Source organism: Triturus cristatus, chromosome 5_1, assembly GCF_964204655.1.
Source record: "Triturus cristatus chromosome 5_1, aTriCri1.1, whole genome shotgun sequence".
Classification (NCBI taxonomy): Eukaryota; Metazoa; Chordata; class Amphibia; order Caudata; family Salamandridae; genus Triturus; species Triturus cristatus.
This window is the reverse complement of record NC_140587.1, coordinates 77,615,164-77,641,920: the sequence shown is the minus strand read 5'-3', so window position 1 is coordinate 77,641,920 and position 26,757 is coordinate 77,615,164. Positions and strand designations below refer to the sequence as shown.

The following is a 26,757-nucleotide window of genomic DNA, read 5'->3' as shown; positions in this document are numbered from 1 at the left end:
GCTGCGTGTGGGAGAAAGGCAGTCTGGTGCAGTGGATGAAAACAACACAACATACACTGGCTGGGGGATGAAGAGGTCTGTCCAAGCACCACCACACGGCACACTGCCCAGCTGCTACCTCACGCCACACTGCCCCGCTGCCACCACATGCTACACTGCCCCGCTGCCACCACATGCCACACTGTCCCACTGCCACCACCCAGCATGCTGCCCCGCTGCCACCACACAGCACGCTGCCTCACTGCCACCTCACAGCACACTGCCGTGCTGCCACCACATGCTACACTGCCCCGCTGCCGCCACATGCTTCACTGCCCCGCTGCCACCACATGCCACACTGTCCCACTGCTACCACCCAGCATGCTGCCCCGCTGCCACCACACAGCACGCTGCCCCACTGCCACCTCACAGCACACTGCCGTGCTGCCACCACATGCTACACTGCCCCGCTGCCACCACATGCTTCACTGCCCCGCTGCCACCACACAGCACGCTGCCCCACTGCCACCACACAGCACGCTGCCCCACTGCCACCTCACAGCACACTGCCGTGCTGCCACCACATGCTACACTGCCCCGCTGCCACCACATGCCACACTGTCCCGCTGCCACCACACAGCACGCTGCCCCACTGCCACCTCATGCAACATTGCCCTGCTGCCACCTCACAGCACACTGCCCTGCTGCCAACATACGTGACACTGTCCTGCTGCCACCTCATAGCACCCTGCCCTGCGGCCACCAAACTGCACACTGCCCTGCTCCCACCACATGGCCCACTACCCCCGCTGCCACCTCACGGGACACACTGCCCTGCTGCCACCACATGGCCCACTACCCCCGCTGCCACCTCACGGGACACACTGCCCTGCTGCTGTACGTAGAGTCACTGAATAATGAACCCATAGTCCGGGTCCTTAGAGCAGAATTATAAATCCGAACCGCGCGCAGCCTCTGCCCCGACGGTTCATCTCCCTGTCCAAAGCTCCCAGCCTGATGGTGGTAAATGTACCTGATCACCATACGGGCGACTAGAGCTGTCATAACCCGAGTCGAAAGTTTATTGGGGGGATGGGGGTCCCCCTGAAGATACGACCCTGTGTAGCACGTCTCCCGCTCTCTTATTGGCCGTTTCATGGACAACAGCTGCCCAGCCGCTCATGGGCTGACAGCAGAGCCCCTCCTCTCTATTTCAGGCTGAGTCCCTCCCTGGAGCCCTCCTGAGTGAGCAGCAACTACACACTCCCTCTCGTGCACTCCAGCCTCCACCACCCCCTGCGTGTCTAGGCGCTCTGCATTCTAGCGCCCAGAAGCTGCTGCTGCCGGCCGACCTGCACCAGGGGTGGCACAGAGGGCACCCCCCTGGAGAGGGGGAAACTGACCATCCAGCAGAGGGCGCCTTTCGCCGCAGAACACTGGTGAGTGAGTGACTGAATAACTTCAGCTTCTGTGCAGCGCTTTATACCGAGCCGGCAGTTTCGAAGCACTAGTTTCTTGTTAGGTCGCCCGCGTGCCTTCCTGATAGAACCTGTACGTCGCATAGAATCACGTCTGGGGCTTCTGAGTCAGGCGCTGCTGGACGCATGGAGCAAAGACCGACAGCGACAGCCGGTGCACAAGGACAGAGCACCAGTGATCACACGCAGCAGCTGCTGAGGATGGGGAGGGGGGTTGGGAGGGAGCGGGTTGGGGCACGACCCCAACAGGAAGAGCACGAGGGATTTGTTCTTAAACTGACACATTTTGGGGGGAAGAGGTTAGTTTTATGGAGGTGCAATACGACACCAAGGTACAACTTTCAGGACCTTTGGGCATGTGTACATCCACGGGGGTGGGGGCGACTCAGAGGGTGCCGGTGTCTTCCTTATGTGTCCTTCATTCCCAGTGCGCGTGTGAGGCCGTCAGTGCGAGGGCGTTGAATGATTCAGGACAGCCCACCAGACTCACTCTTAGCCTATGTTAGAAGCCAGCACACACATACACTATAGAGGCGTTAATATAGTCTTCAAGGAGCTGTGCGCACGTGCGTTCGGCTGTAGGAGTATGGTGTCATCTAGCGCCCAAACACGATGAACCCCAGAGCCCAGTGGGTCCCTCGAATCGCCGAGCGCCAGTCTAGAATATCAGTTACATCTCTCATATTTTCTTTGTAACGTGGTCCCTGTAGCGCCAAGACGCAATCGAGTCTGCACTGAGTGCAAAGCACAATAGCAGCTTGTACCCCCAGTGCCAATCTCTTTTCTATCTCTCTGGTCCGTTTTCTACCTCCCTCGTGGTCTCTCTCCCTCACTTGTCTTCGTCTCTCTCTCTCTCCTCTCTCTCTCTCCTTTCTTTCTCGTGCTCTCCCTCGCTTCTCTTTGTCTCTTTCTCTCTCTCTCTCACTCACTTCCTCTTTCTCTTTCTCTCTCTCTCTCACTCACTTCCTCTTTCTCTCTCTCACACTTCTCTTTGTCTCTTACGCGCCATTTCTCTCTCGTTCCTTTCTTAATTATTCTATTGTTGTAACCTGCTCCAGCGCGTGTTCTGTTTTTCTGTATAGCGCCTACCATGCCTTCAGTGCCGCATCGCAGCGCTGCCCTTGGCGCAGGACTGTCCAGACACGCGCAAGGCCCCCATTGGCTGCATCGGTTCGTGAATGCTGCTGTCAGTCAAGTGTGAGTTTGTATTAATATTCCTGTGAATGTGTCAACTTCAGAGAGTTGTGAACGTGTGGGTGGTTTATGGGTGACCCCGGCGACGGGTGGGTAGGGGGCGTGGGGGAATGGGGCTGCCATGACTCACCTCAGCAAGTTCATGGGCAGGAGGCGGGGTCACTCCCCTGCAGAAATGCAGTTTGTGCCCTGGGGTGGCGAGTGCCAGGTACAGGCATGTCTGTGGGCTGACCGACGACGTCCCCGCAGGGGACTCTCTTAAGAGGGCGGGCCCTTTAGTGCCACAGGATGCAGGCGGGCAACAAGAGCCAAATTTCGGGGGGGCAGGGGGCTGAAAAAGATTTCGGGGGGTGGGCTAAGTCTTCCAGCCATAGGCAGAGTGGCTGTAAGAAGGGGTGAAAACACAACAAAAGCCTCATTAACGAGTAAATGGTCTTTTAAAGATCTGTGAAGTACTCTGGTGCGGCTGCAATTAGACGACCCAACCCGCGAGGCTGTCCCAGCCTGGCTGACACACATACAAAGCCCTCTAACCACTCTCTTGACCCCATCCCTAGTGCCATTGCCATGGACTTCTATACCCATTCTCTTTCCTATTGGACCACTCTGGTCAACCTCTCCCTCAGTCAAGGCTCCCTTCCTGTTTCCTTCAAAAATGGACAGGTCACCCCTCTGCTTAAAAAACCCACCGCTGATGCGAACGACCTCAACAACTACCGTCCCATCACTAACCTACCCTTTCTTGCGAAAATCACAGAAAAATGTGTAGCGAAACAACTCTCTCGCCATATCAAGGACAATGATCTTCTTGACACTTTCCAGTCCGGCTTCATTCAAAACTGCAGCACTGAAACAACCCTGCTGCTAGTGATTGATGACGCGCTGCGGATACTCGATTCAGGGGAGTCTTGTCTTCTAATTCTTCTTGACCTTTCTGCAGCCTTTGACACAGTCAATCACAACACTCTCCTTAACACTCTTCAACAGAGAATGGGCATAGAGGGCACTGTGCTCAAATGGTTTGCCTCCTTCCTCTCTGATAGATCCCAAATGATCAAAATAGCGAACAGCCTTTCATCTCCTTTAGCGGTCAGCCAAGGTGTCCCTCAAGGCTCTATACTTGCACCCACGCTATTCAATCTCTATTTAGAACCTTTGGGAAATCTCCTGAGTAAATCCGGGATCCATTATCATCTATATGCGGACGACACTCAAATCTATCTTAAGGTGGCCTCCACTCACGATCTCTCCTTCCTAAGCTCTACTCTCGACTCCATTCAAAACTGGATGTTAACTCATCAACTGATCCTGAAACCCTCCAAAACTGAATTCCTCCTCCTCTCCTCATCACTTTCTCCTCCCCCAGTGCAATCATGGATGGATCAGACTAATCTACTGAACAATAAACCCATCATTGTCGAGAGCGCAAAATCCCTTGGTGTCATACTCGACAAAAAACTCAATCTACACTCCCACGTCGATTCCATTGCAAAGTCTGCTCGATACCAACTGCGACTTCTTTGGGGGATTCGTCGCTTCTTCCCGGAGCACGACCTTAAAACCCTGGTCCAATCGCTGGTTCTCTCCAGATTGGACTACTGCAATTCTCTTCTTACTGGCCTCCCCAAAACCCGCCTGTCCCCACTAAAGTCCGTTCTCCATTCAGCAGCTCGTTTCATTTATGGGGCCAAAAGAAGCGACCACATCACACCCATTTTATCCACCCTCCGTTGGCTTCCCATAGAAGCAAGATCTATCTACAAGACTGCTTGTATCACCCACAAAGCCTTGCACTCCTCCTCCCCTCGCTACCTGGCGAATAAACTGAAACTCTCCGGAGGCTCCAGACCTTCACGTAATGCAGAAAATGTATTGCTTGAACCTCCCACTTTCAAGAAGGAAAGATCGATGGCCCAATCCTTTTCAGGCAATGCGGTGAGAATCTGGAACTCACTTCCGCCTCATCTCCGGACCACCACCTCTTCTCAGGCCTTCAAATCTGACCTCAAAGCTCTCCTCCTTCAAAGACACTTCCAAATTTAATTTACGCCCTCTATTTTCTGAAGGAAGTCCTGCCGTTATAGGAAATTCTGTTCTCCATGCCTATAGAAGTACCTTCCCAGTGTGTTTTTGTGTGTTGAGTGTCTGCCATTTAGTGCAGCAGTAAACAAATTTTACTGTGGTTTACTTTTGTCTTTTGTATGAACCTGTTGCTTTTATGATTTCATGAATTCTGAATTCGAATAAAGTATTAACTAACTAACTAGTGCAGTAGTATACCTCTACTTGTACTTTGTACTCTTGTATAACATGCAGACGTCTCCTTTCCTTTGTAACGTATCGTTTGCTACCTCTTGTATTTTGTTTGCTTTTGATACTTGCACAACGGCCACCACTGCCTCATGTAATGTAACTCTTATTTTAGTGTTTTGAGTGTCTGCCATTTATTGACCTCTGTGTACTTTGTATGCTCTTGTAACCTGCACACGTCACTTTTTTCCTTTTGTAACGTATCGTTTGCTCCCTCTTGTATTTTATTTGCTCCTGATACTTGCACAAATGCCACTATTGCCTCATGGAACGTAACGTTTGCTTTTGTAACATGCTCACTTGTAATTTTTCTCCTTATGTATCATTACTGCTCCTATTGTGAAGCGCTCTGACACCTTCGGGTAAAGTCCGCGCTATATAAAAACGCATTAAATAAATAAATAAATAAATGACGGGGGGGGGCTGAAGCCCGGTGAGCCCAATGGGTGTTGCGCGCCTGACAGGATGGCACACTGGGCAGCCTAGTGTCCCGAGACCGCTTTGGGGTCCCGCTCGTCACTTCTGGCCGAGGTGGGGGAAGGGGAGAGGTATAAGTTCCTCCCCCACCCACCTGGCGGCCTCTTTGTCCCTCATCCTGACGCTGTTTCGGTCGTGCTGAGGGACTGGTGCTGAGATCGAGGTTAGTCACCTTAACCCCCACCCGCCCCCCCATCTGGGTCTCACCACACAGGCCACGCCCTGGAGGGACTCCGTCCCAGTATCAGTCCTGGTCCGGTCCCCCCCACGAGGTCCGCCCCTGTCGGTACCAAGGGGGTTTGGAACCCGGGGAGTGGGACGGGGGGCAGGGCTGGAGGGGGGTTGACCCGTAGGTAGCAGCTGCGCAGGCCTGCCCGGCAGACGCCAAGGCCACGGCCTAATCGTGGGGGTTACTCCGCCCCAGCACAGCATAGGCCCCCCCCTTACGATTTTCCGAGGGCCCGAACGCTAAGGGCACTGCGGGTAGTGGTCGAGGAGGCCTGGCTAACAGGCGTGCGGTGTCCCTCAATGGGCTCTAGTAGTGGGTAGAGGGCTTCCTACCTCCGGCAGCATGCTGAGGGGTTCCCGGTTGACAGAGCTGGGAGCGAGGCCCAGTTTTGGGCCCTGCGGGGTTTCACTCCACGGGTCAGACTAAGGTGTCACTCCTTCCTCTGGGTGTTGGGGAACTGCAGAGCCTAACCGGAGCTGGGGAGGGGGATCAGTCCTTCTCATGAGCACTTTCCACTCGGTGCCGGGCTGCGGGGGCCGGTTGGGGGAGCTGCACCGTAAAGCTGGCAGCATAATGAGTGCGGGGTCGAATGGGAGGAAGGCGTCCCATCGGCCCGCGTCAGCCCTTGGCGTGCGGTGAAGCACTGTCGGGCAGGGTTGCACGATCCGGCTTGGGTTGCGGATGCCGGCACTGCACTGTATTTACAGATATTACCATAGCGCCTAATGCCAAGCAGCGCTATATGAACCAATAATAATACAGCATCCAAGCCAAACAGGGCTGCACGAACATATATTACGCTAGCGCCTAATGCCAAGCAGCGCTGTCTGAACAGATATCGGGGCTCTATGAACTGATATTACTACAGCACTGAATGCCAGGCATCGCTGTCTGAACAGATATCAGCGCTCGATGAACTGATGTTACTACAGCACTGAATGCCAAGCGGAGCTGTAGGAGCAGATATCGGCACTCTATGAACTGATATTACAGCACTGAAGGCCAAGCAGTGCAGCATGAGCAGGTATCGGCACTCTATGAACGGATGTTACTACAGCACTGAATGCCAAGCAGCGCTGTATGTGCAGATAACGCAGTTTAAATTGCTTTCATTTTGACTTGAATGGCGGGGGGCCTGACTGTTGGGAGCGAGCGGGGCACCGAGCTGGGGGTTCGCATGGGTGCCTCGCTTCCCCCCCCACCCCCCCTCCCCCGGTCTGCCTATGCGGTCCGGAAAGGCCAAGCCGGTGTGCGCTCACAGACGGGTGCATACTCAGGCCCCACTCCTGCGGGTTTGTTTATTATAGCTTGAGTGGCAGCAGGCACGAACCCTGCACCACCGCATGTACCATGCCCTGGTATGGCGAGGCCAAGGGCAATTGATGGAGACTTTGCCCACTGGTGCGCTGCACTCAGCACCGTTGAAAACAGGTTGGGTCACCCAGGCTGGGTCCGATTCCGGTGGCGTCTGTGCAGCCTGTACTATCTGTAATCAGTAAGCTCAGTGCAGGGTTTCACTTCTGGAGGCCGGGTGCCATCACCCTAGGCTGGGGTGTTTTGGAGTACTGGCACGGTGACAGTTCGGGGCTGGCCAAGGGTTTATCGGGGAAGGATTTGTTTGCCAGAAGTTTAATTCACTCAATTTAACGCCCCGGTGGTGCGCAAGGGATTGCTTCGGAACATTTCAAGCGGAGGCAAGAGTGCGGTTCGTCAACTGAGGAACAATTAACATGCAGGGCCAGATTGGCTGATGAGCCGTCACGTCCGCAACACCCTCTGATCTGTGGGAGGTCACGTGGTCCCCTGTGCCGGGTCACGTATACAAGTGGGCGGCACCAGATGCCTTAGCGTGCCACCTAATCTCAATTGGCCCAGTCTCGGGCGTATCGCTGGTTGGGCACCTCCTATGCACCGAGTGGTCGGTCGCATGCTTCCCGATGCCACGTGGGGGCTCCGACGCTTGTCAAAATAGTGATTCCGGTGGCAATCTGCAATCAGGGCGCGACTTACGATATTAAACACTGGGCACGGTGCGTTAAAGTTATAAACATCACAAGAATCTTAGGCGGTGACAGTCGGCGCAGTGAATGTTGTTATGTAACTCTCCATAGCAGGCGGTGCATGTGCCCCATCCTGCAGTTAACAAGAATGTTGCGTGTTGAAGTTTGTAATTACCTTGTTTTCGAACATGCTACTTGTAATGTTGCCCCTTTCTTCCTGTACAATGCCCCACCACAGATGACTAAGACAGCTGGCAAGGTTTGAGGGGTTTATTCATGTACTACACACTCCAGCAGGAGCGCCGGCACGGAGCTCCTTATCCTATTCGAATCGGCGCGCTAATGCGCCCCTAAGATGGCCGCCGCCGGAAGTCCGGTGACGTCACGCCTAGCGTGCCGTCGACTAGACCGCAACACCACATCTCCCCCTTTTACAACACAATAAGCAATGTCCCTCTTCACAATAGAACAGTCTTACTTGTGATCTAGGTTGAACTCCTCGAACCTTCGTGGGAGCCGTATTCTTCTTCCGCAGCGTGTCCTCCTGCTTCCTGCGCCTGCGGTCGGGGTATTGCCCCCCCCACTCGGATCCGCTTCCCCACACGCTTCTTGGGGCTCAGCCCCACCTAACTCAGTCCCTCGGTCACCAAGTCCCGGAGTCTCGACTTCTCCTCCTCTTGGACTCCAGGATCCCTTGGGAACGCTTCCTGCTTCCCCCTCTGGTCTCCTACTCTCGCCTTTCCCCGCCGGTGTTGCCCCAGCACCTGCCTCGCCGTCCAGCTCCAAGTTCTGTTCAGTCTCATTGATTCTGGTGCATCTTGCCATCCGATCTTGTGCCCAAATCTTCCCGTCACTTAGTAAGGCTGATGTGGAATAGGGCTCTACCACTTGGAAGGGGGGCGTGAACTTGCTGTCCCCTTTCCTTCCCTGTGTAGGCAGTTTCACCCTCACCCACTCTCCTCTCTCCAAGGCGGCTTCCTTGGTGTTGTGCCTTGCGTCGTAGTAGTTCGTGTATACGGCTTGTGCCTTCTCCAAGTTTCTGCGCACCACTGCCGGTGACCAATGACTCTGCACCGTGAGCCTCTTCCAAGCTACATTGTCTCGGGTGAACGGTTCTCTTCCTCTCAGAATGCGGAATGGGCTGTAGCCTGTGGACGAGGGAGTTATCCGGTACGCCCATAGCATACGCTTGAGTTCTTTCTCCCAGCTTGCTCCCTGGCCGATTGCCGCTTGCACTGACCCCATTATCACCCTGTTGAATCTCTCCACTGCTCCGTTCCCAGCAGGATGGTAGACCGGCGTGCGCCTGACCGTTATCCCGTTCCTGTCCATGAAGGCCTCCCATTTCGTGGATGTGAACTGTGGGCCGTTGTCACTGAGGATTCCCTTGGGGATCCCTTCTCTGATGAACACCTCCGTGAGGAATCCCAGGATGGTATCTGTCTCTGCGTTGTCGTCCACATGGACTTCTGGCCACTTCGAGTACCTGTCCACGACCACGGTGAGGTACTTCTGGTTGCCACTGGCGTCTTGTATGGGACCTAGAACATCTATGGAGATCTCTTCCCACGGATTTTCCGGGAAGTCGAAGCGTCCCAGCGGTGGGCGCAGCACTTTTTGCGTCTTGTCTGCATTGTTGCATTGCTCACACGTTCTGACGTGTCTTTCCACCGCGAGGTCCAACCCTGGCCACCAATAGTCCTCCTTCACTCTTCCCTTCGTTTTCACGATGCCCAAATGTCCTTCGTGGGCAAGAGCTACCACTCTGGGCCTCAGCGCCGTCGGGGGTACTACCTTGTTGCCCCGGAACAGAAAACACGGGTTGTCCCCCAGCGACAATTCTTCCCTGACTTCCCAGTACTGTTTTAGTTCTTCTCCCAGCAACCTCTTCTCCGGCCACCCCCGCGTCACGTACGTTTTGACCGCCTTCACCTTCTCATCGGACTTTCTCTCTTGTTCCTCCTTCCATGAGAACGCCGTTTTCTCCTTCAGGATCGACCTCAGGTGGTGCGTCTTTGATGCAAAGTGGGAGACGAACTTGCTGTAGAACTCAGCCATCCCTAAGAATGTCCGTACCTCCTCCTTGCTAGTGGGCGTGGGTGCATCTCTGATGGCAGCTACGTTGGATGCCTTGGGTTTTATGCCTTCCTGACTGATTTCGTGCCCCAGGTATGTGACTTTCCCCAGTCCGAACTTGCACTTGTCCCACTGGGCCGTGAGCCCGTTTTGTTCCAGCACTGTCAAGACATTCGCTAGCCTCTGGTCATGTTCTTCCGTGGAGGCGCCCATCACCAAGATATCGTCCTGGAAGAACTGAATACCTTCCATCTTGTGGAACAGACGGTACATCAACTTTTGGAAGACCGCCGCTGCCGAGGCGAGCCCGAACGGCATCCGTAGGAACTTGTAGCACCCGAAAGGTGTAATGAATGATGTGAGGTGGTTGCACGATTTGTGGAGTGCGATCTGGTGGTACGCAGACGTTAAATCCACAGTGGAGAACCACTTGGCGCCCTTGGTCTTAGCTAACATCTCATTGATGCGGGGAAGGGGGAACTTGTCCACTACGATGTTCTTATTGAGTTCCCTGAGGTCCACACATAGTCTCACCTTCCCGTTCGGCTTCTGCGCCACGACTAAGGGGGCCAACCATTCCGCATTATCAATGGCCTCGATGATCCCGTTGTCCTCCAACCTCTGCAGTTCCTCTTGTACTGCCTCCCTGGTGCGGAACGGGATGTTTCGCACTTTGTGGGACGCTGGTCGGGCTCCTTCTTTGAGATTTATTTTGTGCGTGAACTTTGTTAGCCTCCCTATGTCGTCTCTGAAGACTTCGGGGAACTCTTCCTTCCACTGCCTTGCTCCCACTTTGGGGTCGTCCTCCATCATGAGTACTTGTATGCGGCCTCCTGGGTTCAGCTTTATTTTCAGCTTCCCTTGATCTTTCCATCCCAACACTGATGGTCCCTTTTCTGCCACGTACAGTTTTCCTTCACACGTCCTGCCCTGGAACTCGAACGTGAGAGGGCAATACCCTACCATGGGTATGGGTTCCCCTGTGAATGTCACCGGGTGGATGTCCGTGGGGCGCAGTCGGTGTGTTGTGACAGGTGCAAAGTCATCCTCCCATATCTTCCTCTTTATGATCGTGTAGGGGGACCCTGAATCTGCGACCATGGTGACTCCTACGCCCCCTATGGTCATGGCGCACCTCGGTTTCTTGTCGACCGCGCCGTCGATCCCCAAGACCTGGTCATCTATCATCAGGATCTCTTCTTCATCCTCCTGCCCTTCTTGCTCTTCCTCCTTGGTCATCTCCTGCGCCACGTACTTCACCTGCTGCCTTGACGTCTTCCTTCGGCATACTCTCTCATAGTGCCCCATCAGCCCGCAGTACGTGCATTTGGCCCGGAACGCTGGGCACCCTTTGTCGTTGGCGGCGTGCCTTTCGCTGCCGCATCTGTAGCACCCGTTGGTGCTCCCTTGTCCCTGCGTCTGCTGTTTCGCGCCCCGGGTCATGGGCTTCCTGTGTTGTCGCGTGCTGTGCTGCTCCGTCGTCGTCTGTCTCTCGTGGCCTTTTCGGTCTTCTATCCTGCACACAGTTTGTTCAGGGTAGCGGTCCTTCTTCGCTGTCTCCGCACACCTCTTGGACATTTCTGCCTTCTTCACCATGGCTATCACCATATTGAGGGGTTCGTCACCGTTGGCCCACAGCTTATCTTGGATGGACGCATTCGCTGCGTGCATTACTATTTGGTCCCTGATCAACTCTTCCTGGAAGGCTCCGAACTTGCACGTTAGGGCCAGCTTCTGTAACGCCGCTACGTACTGGTCAATCGTCTCTCCTTTCTGTTGCGCTCTGTGGTAGAAGTTGTACCTGTCGACGGCTACACACACTGTCGGGCGGTAATGAGCATCCATGTCGTCGATCGCGTGTTGAAACACATCGTCATCCGCCGCGGGCCGGACCACCTTCACCAGATCGTCGTAAACCCTCTGACCTGCAGGGCCCAAATGGTGTAGCAGCATCCTCTTCCTGCGCGAGCTCGAGAACTCAGCGCCACTTTCCTCTTCCAAGGCGAACAGGAAATTCAAGAAGTACGGCTTCCAATCCTCCCATGGCATATCTGGAACCCCCGCTTTCGTGAGGAAGGGTATCGGGTTCGGCAGTCCCGTCGAAGTGGCACTCATCCTCCTCCTTGCCTCCGTTCGCCGCGGTCGTGGACTCGAGCTCCTCGACCCCTGGGTACTGTCGGGGCTCCCTGCGTCCGGGTCGTCGTCGCGGTCTGTGGTGCCGCCGCTCGCGGTACGTCCTGTGACCCCCGCCACGATGCGTGCAACCGCCTCTCCACGTGGACTCCACCTGGGGCGGTTCCTGTGGGGTTGTCGCGGTCCGGAATCGGCTCAGGGGGGCCCGTCAGGAATGTAGCGCTCTCGCCTTTCCTCTCCGCGACACTGCCGCGCTCCTGCTGGTCAGGGGTGGTGCCTGTGGGCGTCGTTGGCTGGCAGACCACGAGACACTCACCCTGGAGGCACCGCTGGGCCGTTACGAGGCGGGTGTTGTTTACGGTCTGCGTTGATTAACAGACCCCTCGGTCGAAGCATCTTCGAATTAATGGCACGGAGGAACGCCTCCCAGTGTCCTGTCATGCGGCATTCAGAAGGCTACGGCTCTTCTCGACCATTTGGGTAATGTGAAGCAAAGGGAGTCCCGACTAGAATGCGGATTCCAAAAACCGAAACGTTTTTGCCAAGGGTTAGAAGCTGAGTAGCTACCTGGGGGCACATACGGCGATTGCCTTGGTTACGTTATGAATGTGAGTGCTCAGGTCCAGCCTCCTCTGCTGTCGCCCAGGTGAAGTACACAGTTACACTTATTCCTGGACGTAGATGCTGGGTTAGCTGCCCTAGATATACGGGGAGGAAAATGATGGATCTGGAGACTTTGTTTGTGTGGCATTTTCGGGGTTTCTGGTCCTGCACTCTAAAAGGGATGGGCTGCTTGGTAGAAGGAGGCATTTTGGGCAGTTAGTGTGCACCACGCTTCCACCATGCTCTTCGCTCATGGTGAGTGTATGATAGCTTCCCCCCCCATGCCTGAGCTCCCCATTTGGGGTTGCACTACGGCGGGACGGCCCAGCCTAGGCTTCTTGGCTGCCGGGGTCAGTGTGCCTAGGGACTCGCCTGGCCTGCCAGCGTGCCCTCGGGCCTGCCGCGGGGACCTGCCCCTAGCCGCTGGGACCTGGGGTGCCCAGTACCCCGCTCCGTGTGGCGCCACCATGCCCCGTGTGGACCCTGCCCTGGCGGTCATGTGCTTATCTTACCTCCTCGCGCCCGCGGCCCAGGCTGGTGTAGGGTATGTGTAAGGCTGCTCCGGGAGCAGGGGGGCCAGCCTGCGGGTCGGCTCGCGGCCTCCCCGCTCCCTCCCTCCCCGGAGTTTAGCGCCCCTGGCCAGCGAGGGCTCTGGGGGCCAGTCCCTCCCCAGGGATGTTGTGGCGCTTCTACTCGGCCGCTCCCTCCGCTGGCAAGCTGCCTGCCCTGCGGGGTTGGGTCCGGGCGCGGCTGCGGGGACTCCTGTCCGTGCGTTGGTCAGGGGCGGGTCTCGCGCGGGGCGCCTTTTCCCCGTCTTGTGCCGCCTGCCCCGAGGAGTGGCTCGGGGCTGTGCGGGAGGGGCTTGCACCGCTAGAGAGGGGGATGGGATTAGTCGGATAGCTAGACTGCCAACTTTGGCGCCGTAAATCAAGGTTCGAAACTCTGCTTCACGTCTAATCCTGTGACGCTGGGCAAATCACTCATGCCCCCTGTGCCTGACTGTGTCCGTGTGCAACGAACCGGGGCTAAGGCTATGCGCCCCGTATGCCTTGGGGTCGATTTTGCGCCATTTACCTGCAGGAAATTTGGAGGCGTGTGATGGCCTCTCCCATGCCGGACCATCGCAGGCGCGCGCGGACCGGGGCGGGGCTTGCGCGGTGCGCACCTCCCCCTTCGGTTCGCCTGGCGCATCCGGCGGGGCTTGCTGAGGGGAGGCCGTGTCCCGTGGAGGTGGCCACCTCGGGACTGCAGCGGTCGTCCCCCAGCTCAGACGGGGGCATGCAGCACAGCTGCAATGCCGTGGTTCTGCCCCACCGCTGGCGCGTGGATGCTTTGGGTCACAACTCCATGCTCTGCAAGGTGGGGGGGAAATCCTTCCCTTCCTCCCAGCGGCTTCCCTGTCCGGATCATCGGCAGGCACGCGCGCCCCGGGGTGGTGCTTGCGCGCTGCTCACCTCCCCCTCCCCCCCCCTCCAGTGCGCCTGGCCTTTGGCGGGCCTCTTACTTGCTCAGAGCCACGTGGTGCCCCCCCCCCCCATGTTCAACAGGCAGATATAATACAAATAAATAAATAATCTGGGCTTGCAATGTCTCCTTTGCCCAGGGTAATACGCAGGCCTGGTATTTCCCTATGAGAGGCTGGGATCCACCAGACGGGCAACTGGGATGCTCGCAGCACTGCACCTGCAGCCCGAGGTGGGCTGCAGCGGCAAAGGCACCCTCCTGGGCGGAGATGCGCCGGGAGGGAGGACGCATTGGGGAATGTAATTTTAGTGCGCGCACTTCTTCGTCGCTCACCAACAGCTGGCGTAAAAGGCAGAATCGTGGACTCACGGGAGAAATGTCCACCGAACGCCCAGTCATCTTCGTGGACACGAGAGCAGGGGAGCGCCAGGGGGTTCTCATGCTCTAGGGCTAAGTTTGCGATATTAAGGGGGTTGGGGGCGAGGGCGGCCTGCACATGCCCCGGCGAATACCACCCGGTTGCCTCTTGGGACTGCGGCCTGTGCGAATGTATTTATTTATTTGTTTATTTATGCAGGAGTAGGATCGGATGCCAGACCCCCCCTTCCTCGCCCCTACTAGGATCTTCTTGGAACACACAGGTAAAGGGTAAGAGCCGCTAGAGGCAGGAACACGAAGGGGTCGGAACGCCTACCGCTGCGGTGCAGGGCGGGGGTGTTGCAGCAGGCCAAGGGCCGCGCGCCACAGGGCCAGGTTAAACCTAGCCCCCCTTCCCCCCCGGGGTAACCTTGTCAGGTGGTGTAAGCCACTGCCCACTCTCACGCCGCCTTCTTTGTTTTCCAGCTACGTTCCGCGCTCTCCGGACATTTCGCAGAGGTGCAGGGTACAGCACCAGTCAGCGGCTGAGGTGTCTTTTGAGGTAACGCATGGCGGAGTGTTCCACCGAGGGGGACAGGCTTGGGGGGGCTCGCAGGGCAACACCAGCTCAAGGGGGGAGAGAGTAATGATGGGCAGGCAGGGACTGTGTGCCGCGCCAGCGGCCGGCAAGTCCTCCTGGTACATTGGTTAACAATCTTACCATCATCCCCTCACAGGCTTCAGCAAGTTCCTTCCCAGACTACACTACTTCACGAGCATCGTCAGGAGGAGAGTAGCGACCCCAGGAAGTAAGTAGGGGGTTAGGGTCTAGGACCGAGCTGCGTAGGCGAAGACTGGAAAGCTGAGCCGTCACCAGCAGTTAGGTTTTGGCTCACAGCTCAGTTTCTCTTCCAGGTGGGCAGTCGCAGATCCATCCAGATGAATAGCCAGGGATCCCCCCCGCTTTTCTCGATGATGTCCCAGGTGGAGGATTCCCAGCCAGGAACCTCCCAAGATGCGCAATTGTCGGCCGTCATGGAGATGGTCAGGGCCAAAGGAGTGGCTTGGGCCACTGAGCTGTTGAGGGCACACAGCCCCGACGATTCTGGTATCGCCATGCCTGCCCCATACACGGGTCAGGAAGCCGCTGAGGATAATGGTCCTACCAGATCAAAGAGGGTCCGCAGGCCTACAGTTAAGGACTTTCCAGCTGAACCGCCGGTAGCTAGGAGCCGCACCACGAGCACAGCGCGGACTGTAGCCATGCCGTTGGCCGATGCTCCCCTGCCCCTCGTAGCCGGACCAGACCAGTGGCCCCCCTGGTCAAAGCAATGCCGCCTATGAACTTTGCCACCCGTGACGACCTGGGTAAGCTCACGGATATGCTAACAAACTTCATGTCGGAGGTCAAGACCTGGTCTCCTGGCTTTCAACAACGGCAACATAGCGAACTGTGGAGTTGGGGCAGCTAGCCCAGTATCACCTGTGCAGGCACCAGGTGCCCCTTCAGTCACAAACGTTTGGGGTGGATGTGGGGGGGCAGCCACCGATCAGTGCTGCCACAGGGCAGCATGCAGTAAGGAGTCCCAAGGCCCATGTCTGAGCCCTGGGCTATCGAGCACTCTCCCCTCCCCGCTTGGGGGGACCTCCCATGAGTCAGGCGGCCAGATGCGAGTAGAGACAGCCATCCCACCCACAGCATCATGCGCTCCCCCGCGGTCCCTGCCGCCAACGCCACTCCTCCGCCTGCGTCCCCAGCGTCAGGCACCCCCCACCCCTGCGGCTCTGCCTCCTGTACTCCCTGCCCCCGTGCCGCTAGTCACACTGGCCCCCCTGCTGTCCGGCCGATGCTCATTAGCATGGGAAGGGATTTGGAGGAGGGAATTTATTGACATCTTTACGCTTTTGATGCATGCTGCAGAAGGGGTTGATCCCAGGAAAATTAATGGCAAGGAGGAGGACAAGAAGGTTCGCTTCCAAGCTTGACCTGATAAAAATATCAAAAGGTGGGGACAGGCCTTTGCCATTCTGGCAGCGGTTGTCATGGAACGGTACCCAAAACAAGGGCTGGGACTGTTCCAATACGCTGGCATCATCACCAATGAGGTGGAGACTAATGGCGGGATGGGCTGGTACAGGTATGATTGCGAGTTCAGGAAGAAGATGGTCATCTGTCCCGAACTGGGGTGGGACCAGCTGGAGGTGCGTCTTTGGGTCCAGCATATGGGCAAGGGCAGGGTTGAGCCCGAGGAGAAGCCTAGCTCCACCATGAAGAAGGGAGAGTCGAGCAAGGGCCAGAGGCAGGACAGAAAGGGTCAGTTCAAGCAGCCCTTTCGGGGAGGCCGTGGTGGGGGCCAGAAGCAGGGACCCAGAAGAGCCTTCAATGGCATGTGTAAGCTGTTTAATGCTGTGTCTTTCTCCTGGGGCAACGCCTGTCGATTCTCTCACACCGGCAGCAAGTGCGGTTCCCCCCACTCGGCCACCTCCTGCGACAAGCGTGAGCACGCCTCCATGCCCGTCAGACAAGACAAGTAGGCCCTGGGTCCGGGTGCCTCGTGCCGGGCCCTCACCACACCCTTCCCCCCAGCACAGCCCACTTGGCACCCCCACTGATCCCCCACCCTGGGAGCCCCTGGGCAAAGGTCCGTCCCCCATTCTAACTGACAACCTGCTACCACTACTAAGGGAGTACCCCAATGCGAAGGACAGACTGTCACTGGTCCAGGGGTTCTTGGAGGTCTTCTGAATTCCCTATCTGGGGCCTCTGGTCAGCAGGGATGCGGAAAACCTCAGGTCAGCCAGGGATCATCCCGAGGTAGTAGGGGCTAAGATCACGAAGGAAGCGGCCCTGGGGAGGGTGGCGGGCCCCTTCCTGCATCCCCCCCTTCTGAACTTTGTTGTCTCTCCCTTGGGAGTGGTCTTGAAGAAGGAGCCAGGGGCATTCAGGCTGATCCAGCACTTGTCCTACCCGGAGGGGGATTCAGTGAACCACTGGCTTGAGGAGGGTTCGTGCTCGGTCTCGTACTGTTCGCTCAACATGGCAGTGGACATGGTCAGGAGGGTGGGCAGGGGAGCGTGGTTAGCCAAGGCTGATATTGAGTCCGCTTTCCGCCTTCTCCCTGTCCACCCTGAGAGCCAGCACCTCCTTGGGTTCAAGTGGCAAGGTGAATTCTTCTACGACAGGTGCATGCCGATGGGGTGTGCGGTCTCGTGTGCCTACTTTGAAGCCTTCAGCTCATTCCTGCATTTGGCCCTCTCAGTAAGGTTCAGCGTAGAGGGGGTGACCCACTACCTGGACGATTTTTTGTTCCTTGGGAGTGCGGGAACACAGGAGTGCAGCAGGGGGCTTCAATGTTTCCAGGACCTGGCCAGACACCTAGGGGTGCCGTTAGCACCTGGTAAGACAGAGGGTCCTGCGCAGGTTCTCACCTTTTTGGGCACTGAGCTTGACACGGTGATGGGTGTGTCTAGGCTCCCTGCAGAGAAGGTCCAGGCTTTGTGGCAGGACATCTAGTCACTGCTGAGGAAAAACAAGGCTCCCTTGGGTGTCATCCAAAGCCTCTTGGGCAAGTTAAACTTTGCAGCCAGAGTCATCCCAGTGGGGCGGGTGTTCGCCAGGAGATTAGCCAGGGCCACAGCTAACGTGTCTAGAAAACACCACCTGGTCAAGTTGGGGGCAGGCCTGAAGAAGGACTTGGTCATGTGGGAGGAGTTCCTGTTGCACTTCAATGGGACGGTTATCTGGAGGGCCCCCTGGGTTGACAGTCCCGAGCTCAGCTTGTTCACGGACGCCTCGGGGAGGGAGGGTTTTGGGGCAATCCTGGGCGAAGAATGGGGCGCACAGGAATGGCCCAACGCGTGGCGCAAGCGCGGCATCACTTCTAAAATCACCGTTTTGGAACTTTCCCCTATCATCATATCCCTCCACTTGTGGCCGGCCATCTTGTCTTACAGGAAGGTCCTTTTCTGGTCGGAAAATATGGCGGTCGTGCAGGCCATCAACTGGCAGACCACCAAGTGCCTGCTGGTGCTCTGCCTGCTCAAGGAGCTCGCTAGAGGGAGCCTGCGCTGCAACTTGGAGTGTAGGGCTCGACACATTAAGGGGGTCAAGAATGTTGCGGCTGACGCTCTCTCTCGTTTTCAGTGGCTCCGATTCCGGGAGGCCTGGCTGCAGGTGAGAGCGGAGATGACCCCCTTCCCCGCAACCCTCTGGAGGATCTTGGAGTGGAAAAACAGCTAAGGGCCATGGGGGGAACTGGTCTTGGCCCCCGGTACCAGGAAGCGGTACCTGGCATACCTGATCTGCTTTAACAATGTGGCCGCTTTCTTAGGCCTAGCTGGGGTACCCGTTGAGGGCAAGGTACAGGCTTTCGTGGTGTGGGCCAAGAAACAGGGAAAGAGTCACTCTTGGGTCTTTGGTCATCTAGTGGCAGTCAGTCACGATGCCAAGGAGGACAGGACCCTACCAAGTCCTTTGCCATCAGGGCGGCTCTAAAGGGGTGGGCCAGGGAAGAGCCCCGGGTGCCAGACAACAGGTCCCCCATCACCTTTCCCATCCTGCTGGCCATGCTAGACGTCCTGGGAGGTGTCACCCACTTATGCGGCGTCCCTCTTTGCCGCTTCCTTTTGCTTAGCATTCTTTGGAGCTTTCCGGGTCAGCGAGTTAGTGGCTCGGTCCAAATCTGATAGGTCAGGGGACGCCCTGGGCATAGCGGATATCCGGTTGTTGGGTGAGTTAACTATCCACCTCCGAAGGTCAAAGACAGATCTAAATGGAAAGGGGATAGTGGTGGAGCTACTGCCTTTAGGAGACCCCAGATACTGCCCAGTTGCCAGGGTCCGGGAGTTCGTTTTTTTCTTCGCCCTGCAGCACCGGGGTACTTATTGATTCATGCAGACCTCGTTCCCCAAACCACCTTCCAGGTAGACAGGGTAATGGGTGGTTGCCTGTCTAAGGCCGGCCTTCTCCAGGCTGCTAAAAAATATTCAAGCCACTCCTTCAGGATTGGGGCGGCCACCACAGCATCCTCAGCAGGCCTGGAACCGGCACGGGTCATGAAAGTGGGGCGCTGGGAGTCTCAGTGTTATAAGCGATATATCCGCCCCTGATGGGGCCCGCTTTGTGTTTAGGACTGTAACATGCAGTGTTGTGTGCCACTTGTTTATGGTTTGGTGGTTGTAGTGCAATGTCTTACTGTTTGGTAATAAACTTTTGAGTTGAAACATGTCCTTTGTTTCTTCAGGGTCACGTGTGTGGGTCATTGGGCACTCTGCCATCTCCCGGTTGGCCCGTTGGGCATCGATCAGGAACTGGATGCGGCGCTTCTCCCAGACAAAGTTTGAGTTGTTGGGGTTTCCAGGGATGAAATGGTGCAGCCTTATGAACAGACTGGAGCACTCGCTAGCCATGTTGGGTGCCCCGCCCAACTTTTTGGTGATCCACCTGGGGGGCAATGACTTGACTGCATTGGGGAGGACCCTGCTCCTGCATGCCATGAAGACTGATCTGGGGGAACTGAACAAATGCCTAGGTCAATGCGAGCTCTGGTGGTCAGAGATTTTGCCGCGGAGGGTGTGGCAGGGTGCTAAGTCTGACGAGGCGGTGGAGCGGTCCAGGAAACGGGTGAACAGCTCCATGCGCAAGTTCACTCAGCAGAGGGGCCTGGGATTTATCAGACACAAAATGATTCAGGAAAGGGTCAAAGGATACTTCGAGTCTGATGGGGTACACCTCACTCCGGTGGGGATGGACCTGTTCCTTCTAGACTTGGAGGAGGCACTAGCACACAAAGGTTGCAGGTAATAGACTAGAGCAGTTGGTGGGGGGCCCCGGCGGCGACGGTTGGCTGCCTCCTGGGCTGTGGCGGATTTACAGACCGATCTGGATGCATATGGGTACAGAACGGTACCGCTGCGCGGCACACTGTGGTGCCAGAGCCGAACCCCAGGAGCCTCATGGGAGGTTCACGGAATCTGTGTCGGCGCCTCGTAGTCCTTCGGGCGGTTGTGGGCCTGAGCAACCAGGGGCTTGCCTAGCTACGCTCCGCCTAGAAGGGCGTGAGTATAATGGACCTAGGGTGGTCAGGTGGTCCGGGAAGGGGATCACCAAAAGGTGCAGTACTAAGTGGTTCGCCACGGTGCTGCTAGGCTCATCAGGTGGGCAGGTGACGAGAAGGCTGCCTGTCCTTTGATCGCCCGTAAGCTTACCCACCAGATTACATAACGTTGTATGTAATAAACCTGCAGCAGTGTCTTGGTACCCCTATCTTGGTGCTTTCCACACTGTGTTACGTGGCAGGCTCCCCTTTGTTCTCCGCATGTCCTTTTGTACACCTTGCTGCAGCAGATGTTAGACAACCGGTGGACTTGGCTGGGGGAGGGGTTGTTAAAGGTTGAATGGCTTACTATGCAGTCCTTGGCTGATTATGATGTTGAAAAATATACTTTATTCGATTCCATTTAAAATCATAAAAGCAACGTGCAGAACAGCCAAAGATTTACTTAATATCATTAAACATTTTTGGTAGTTTAAATATTAGGTTACAATCTAATTAATATAAAGTGTAAAACAACTTTCCTATGACTTCTTATAAGCCTAGGGCTTCCAGCGCTCTTGTCAAAAGATGAAACATCTGATGCGTACAAGTTGGTCCCACCGCTGACTGTCCAACCTTGTATCGCGGATAAAAGCAAACGGATGATACAGTGATGTAAATAAGGATTAAAGTGCTAATGCAATAATCATATAGACTGCCAATATTTGACCAAGGTAGGCGATGTGCCTATGTAATGATGGCATGTGTCCCTGTATAGGTTTTTTGGTTTTGCGTTGGCTTTAAATGGCTTAAACTGAGTTATTAACTAAAAACACCATTTTACTATTCCTAATGCTGGTCCTAGCTTTAGTTTAAAATGAACTGGAGAGGCAAAGATCCCTGTGGGCGAACTTGATTCATCTGTCTCTTTTTTCTAGTTCCTTTGCTGCTGAACTCAGAAACTTTACAGCCTTGCATGCCAATTGGACTGTCGAACTTCCTAATGATTTTATAACGGTGGATCTGCAGGTTTCTATTTGTTGTTGTGTCAATGTTGGTCATAGTAGTGTTTTCCAGAGAGGTAGTAACGCCGGCAGGCGCATAGGAGATGGAGTAAAGATTCGTTGACATAGTTGCAAAGGCAACATTCCAGGTTTGGCCAGGACCGTGTCCATTTTGGTGTTTGATCTTTAGATGGTTAAACTCCGAGCCTCAGTAATATGAGGTTGAGCTTTTTTGACCTTGAGAAGTGTTCCAGGAAGTACGGTTGAGGTTTTAGGGTTTAACATGTTGGCATCACCACCTACGCGTGGGTTTTGTTCATCAAAGTTGCTTTGTCTATTAGCTATGATTGCAGCCTAATGGCTTTGTTAGCTGTTTGTCTGAACTCGCGGTTGGCAGGTAGTGCATTCCAAATCTCTTCTAACTTTAGAGATGTATAGCAAGTAAGAAAGGAGTAAGGAGGCATACATAAAAAAGGGAGAGGGAGAACAGGAGATAAAGGCAGTAAGAAAGGTATATACAAAGAAAGGGAGAGGGAGAATGAGGTGTACAGAAAGAAAGAAAGTAGTATGGAGGCATACAAAAAGAAAGGGAGACGGAGAATCAGGTGTGCACTTCAAGTGAGAAAGGAGTATTTGAGGCATACGTAAGGAAATGGAGATGAAGAATAAGAGGTAGAGCAAGTAACAAAGGTGTATGAAGGCGTACATGAAGAAAGGGAGAGGAAGAAAGGGAGATACAGTAAGTACGAAAGCGTTGTAGCAGGACTTGGAAGTACTTCTCTTTGAAAGAACAACAACTGCAATGGGTGAGCGTCTGCTATTTGTATTGATGGTCACTGAGGTTTTCTTCGGGGAGGGAGGCTGGCTCCTATGAAGTTTAAAGCAGTGCTACTGACAAATTAGCATGTCTTCTAAACTGCCATTACCAGGATCACTTGACTGCTCCCTTCTTTGTATTTCTTTGTATCCCCACCCTAGCTCCACAGCAATGCAGCACAACCACCACTGTTTGTTCCCCGAAAACAGTTAACCTGAGCTCAGCTGTTGTCAGCGGGTTTAGTTTCCAATTTTATTTTCCTTTGGTCTCATTTGGACCATATAAACAGAAATACATTTGATATCCTTCTTTACACAAACTTATGAGCTTAAAATTAATCCATCGTAATAAAACAATGCATCTGTATTAAATGAGAACCTAAAGTCTTGAAGATGATCAAGGCCAATTGTACATGCTGGTCAGGTGGCACACTTGCACCATACCGGAGCACTTTGGATATAGTTAGAACAGCAACACATTACTGTAGAGCCAAGTTGTAAAACAAGCCTCGCCTTTGGGACCTTATATGTATTTAGCTATACAGCACATTAGCCTGGGTGCTGAAACATCTACTGTTCTTTAACATGGAAGGAAAGTAAGCACCAAATTGCGTGACACGCCAGGTATGGGAACACATGGAGAGAAATATTGCCTTTCAGCGGGAAATGGTATAGTCCAAAGCTCTGTTTTTAATATAAAATCAGGCCCTTCGTTGGTCATATCACTAAAAATACAAGATTTGAAAAAAATATCATCTACAGGAGCTCGTGGAAGACAAATTCTATGGACTGGAATCTAGAGTATGCTAAAGGATTTCTGATATTTTACTGACCTCTGCTGGTCGTTTTCGATGAAGAAAGTTAAATAGAGGCAGTTGCCAGAAAAATTATAAAAAGAAAGTCCCTCAGCAGAAAGCAATTCTGGTATGTTACTTACCTCTACTGGTCGTTTTCTATCAAGACAGTTAAATAGAGGCCGTTGAACAGAAAAAAAAGTCCCTAAGCTGGAGCTTACAAGTCCTAGGGATGATCTCCAGAGCCAGAGGTCTCGAATGCTTGACCTAATAAGCTGTCCTAAAAAAGTGATCTTTAGGAAACAACTTTAGTTTTAAGTACACCTTACACTAAACATGTAAAAACATGATAAACTCTCTGCAAACAACGAAAACATTTATTTTATTAGTATGCATGAGCGTTTTACCTTAGATCAGATTATATCACTGCATTGAGAAGCATTTATTAGCAGTGATAGTTCTCAAACATGATCTTAGAAACATTCAATGCCATTAGTGAACCAAGAGGCAAGTCATTTGTCAAGTGCACCTTATGTGTAGCCTTGGGTGTTATAGAATTGGAACACCGTTATAGTTTATTAAATAAAACACAAGAGAAGGTTTTGTATCAAACACATCCCGAAATCAAATATTTTAAGGAGCTCTCATATGTGGTAATGAAGAAACAGGAGGCAAAGTGAAATTAATCAAATGCCTAGGATCACACAATTTCATCAAATGGGGAAGCCAGGACTGATACCAGGTTTTCTGGTTTCACATTTTGCTATTCAGTCACCAGATGAGTATCTCTTTCCCTCTCATGTTTTACATTAGAAGCTAATGCTTTGACTTTAGATCTTGGTGCCAGACAGATGTCACATGAAGTCCTGGTTTGTTGTCCACAGCATGCATCGTCCACCTTTCATCACTTCGACCCTCTCACTGCTGGCATCAGTGCTGCCCTCACGCATGCCACAGGCAATACTTTCCGGCCCCCGGGGAAATGTTTACGAGTACCTACTCTGTACAGCATCACTGCTTCTGTACAGCATGGCTTTAAAAAAAAAGTACTATGATGTGTTTATCGCATCATGTTGCATGTGGGGGCACATGCGCTCAACACGTACACACTGGCATTTTTGTTTTAATTTACCGTTCCAGGAGGGCTCAGTAATTTTAAAAACATATTGCAAATGCACTTTTTTAGTAAAAAAGGAGTGTTTATGCACTTTAAAAAAATGAAAACGGATCAGTGGGTTGGGGAGGAGGCAGGGGATTAAACAACTCAATAGGTGGAGAAGCAACACAAGAGAGACCACACGGACAAAGGGAGAAACACACTGGAAAAAGATGGCAATATGGAGCGCAGGAGAGACAGAGAGCAACACGAGCGTGGGTGGGGGAGAGGAGCACATGGGCGATAGAGAGTAACATGGGGGAGAAATGCACAAGAGGGAGAAGCTGGAAAACATATACTCTGATAGAGTGCTTAAACAAAAAGAAAAAATTATAACCTAAAAGAAAACAGTGGGAGCAAAGAGGACAACCAATCAGAGAGATGGTAGGGAGGCAAGATCCATGGGAGGTACAAACATATGATTGGCAAGCTGAGAGACTAAAAGACAGTGAATAAGAAACAAACAAATGAGTGACAGTAGAGCCAACCACTGGTAAGCAATGGGTGGGATGAAATCTCCTGTATTTTCTTTGTAAGCCCACTCAGCACACAATATGTCCTTTGGTAAGCTCGATTAAAAAAAAAAAAAACCAACAACATTCAGACAACACATTTCCCACAGACAGGGTGGGCCGTGCATGTAGGAGAAAGTAAATGTCTCAGTAGGATTTCCAGCTTACTATCTAGTAGTAATCACCACCTCCTTAATCTGGGTATGTGTTTACCAAATGTAAACAGGTATTTCACGGCCTGCACTGTACATGGCATAAACAAGGTCTGACGAGTGTTAAATATTTAATTGAAAGTTCCAGCCTCCTGTCCAGCTCCTCTGCTCATGGTGGCAGCTCGGGAGCAGGCCAGATTTAAATTATGTCACAGTGCGGAGAGCATTCTTCTCCTAACCTTTAGTTGATTTCCCAGTTTCCACCAAAAGGACCACTCATTTAAAATGCATCCTCGCCTTCCACAAGAACCCACCTCGCTCTCGTTGTTCAGGATGCAATCTGTGCTACAACCAAGACGAGCCACAGATGTGCACAACCACTGTCCTCTGCACAGCAGTGGTATTTGTTGGACAGGCCACACGAAGGGCTTGCTCCCTCCCCGCACGACAGGGCCCGAGCTCCGGCCCACCAGGCATAACCCACGAAAAGCACCTGTACCCCGTCTCCCGACGGATCTTCTGCCCTCGGACCTCTACTCATCACGGGGCCCAGCCCCACCGGCTCCCCCGGCCGGTTCAAGCCGCCATCTTGGGCCCTGCACCACGAGGCCGCGTGGCCTCGCCCCGACCCTAACCCCGGGCCTGGCCGGCCCCGACATCCCGGCACCACCATCCACCCAGGAGGTGAGCGGACCACTTGGCAGGTCAATGGGAGGACGAAGTGTCAAGAGCTCTTCCCCCGCCAGGTGCCGATCGCCTCCAGCTCCCCCAGGCGCTGGCTCCACCCCCTGCTGGGTGTCTGGACACCTTCATCCCGGGCCCTCCGACCTCCAAGTGCGAGGGTCCGGACATCAAAGGGCGCCTGCCCTATAACTGGGGCATCTCCGGAGCAGGAAGGCAGTTGTATCCTGGAGTCGAGAGACACCGAGAGAACTCAGCCTTGACGGACTACTGGCGCTGCCGTAGCCCGCTCTTGTGAACCATCGTCCTGCCTGCTGGCGCTGCCGCGGCCTTCTGCAACATCCATCCTCGTCGGGACCTGCTGGCGCTGCCGCGGCCCGTTGCAACGACCATCCTCACCGGGACCTGCTGGCGCTGCCGCGGACCGTACATCGACCATCTTTCCGGGACCTGCTGGCGCTGCCGCGGACCGTGTACCGACCATCTTTCCGGGACCTGCTGGCGCTGCCGCGGCCCGTACCACCTAAACCACCAAGCTCGAGGATTGTGAGCTAGTCATCGTCTCATCCGAACTACCTGACTGGTAAACAGACTGTCCCGCTCCCCCTTACCCTGCATTGAGAGACTTGAATCGAGGGGACCCCTGAGTCCAGACCTCCTTGTACCATTCAACCGTACCTTCAGAAGTGCTTATAAAGAACACTGAACCTTATCCGTGTGTGGTATCTGTCTGTGGGGGGGAAGTTACTTGTCTGTACGATCGCTGGAGACGGCTCTCCCCGGAGACCTCTCCTCCTGACCTCGGCCGACCCTCCCGGTCCGTCTACCCTTTCTAACATTGGTGGCCAGCGGCGCGATCCGAATCAACGCGTAATCGTACAGAGAGTAGCTCACCCCACGACAAAAACACGATGTCAGCCAAAGATAGCAGCTCCACCGAGAAATTCCAAATGGATAAGTTAGAAGAATACAACCACCGCGAACTGAGACAATTCTGCATAGAACTTGGCATTGCTACCACCGGCCTGAGTACCAAGGAGGATCTAAAGCACGCCCTAGAGTCGTGGACAGAAACGGGGGTCGCCGGACCCTCCGACCAAAGCAGCATCACACCAGAGGGGAACGCCACGGCTCCCGAGGAGCGGGGAACGGGCCTCTCGCAGGAGGAGATCCAAGAAAGAGAAAGAACAAGATTGCACGAGTTGGAAATGGCACGACTCAAGATGGATGGGGAACTCAAGTTAGCTGAACAGAAACTCAACCTCGAGCATATGCGGCTCCGAGAAGAACGAGAAGAGAAGCAGAGA

The 26,757-nt window shown here is 54.2% G+C and overlaps 1 pseudogene across 1 annotated transcript in view; it reads left to right on the top strand.

Moving 5' to 3' along the window:
* Positions 1-1,223: 1,223 nt before the first annotated feature.
* The window catches only part of LOC146830231 (uncharacterized), a 70,489-nt pseudogene continuing 44,955 nt past the window's right edge, over positions 1,224-26,757 (top strand). Inside the window, exon 1 of the transcript XR_014961392.1 lies at positions 1,224-1,418. The product of XR_014961392.1 is annotated as an uncharacterized LOC146830231 (transcript). The remainder of the gene's footprint in view (positions 1,419-26,757) is intronic.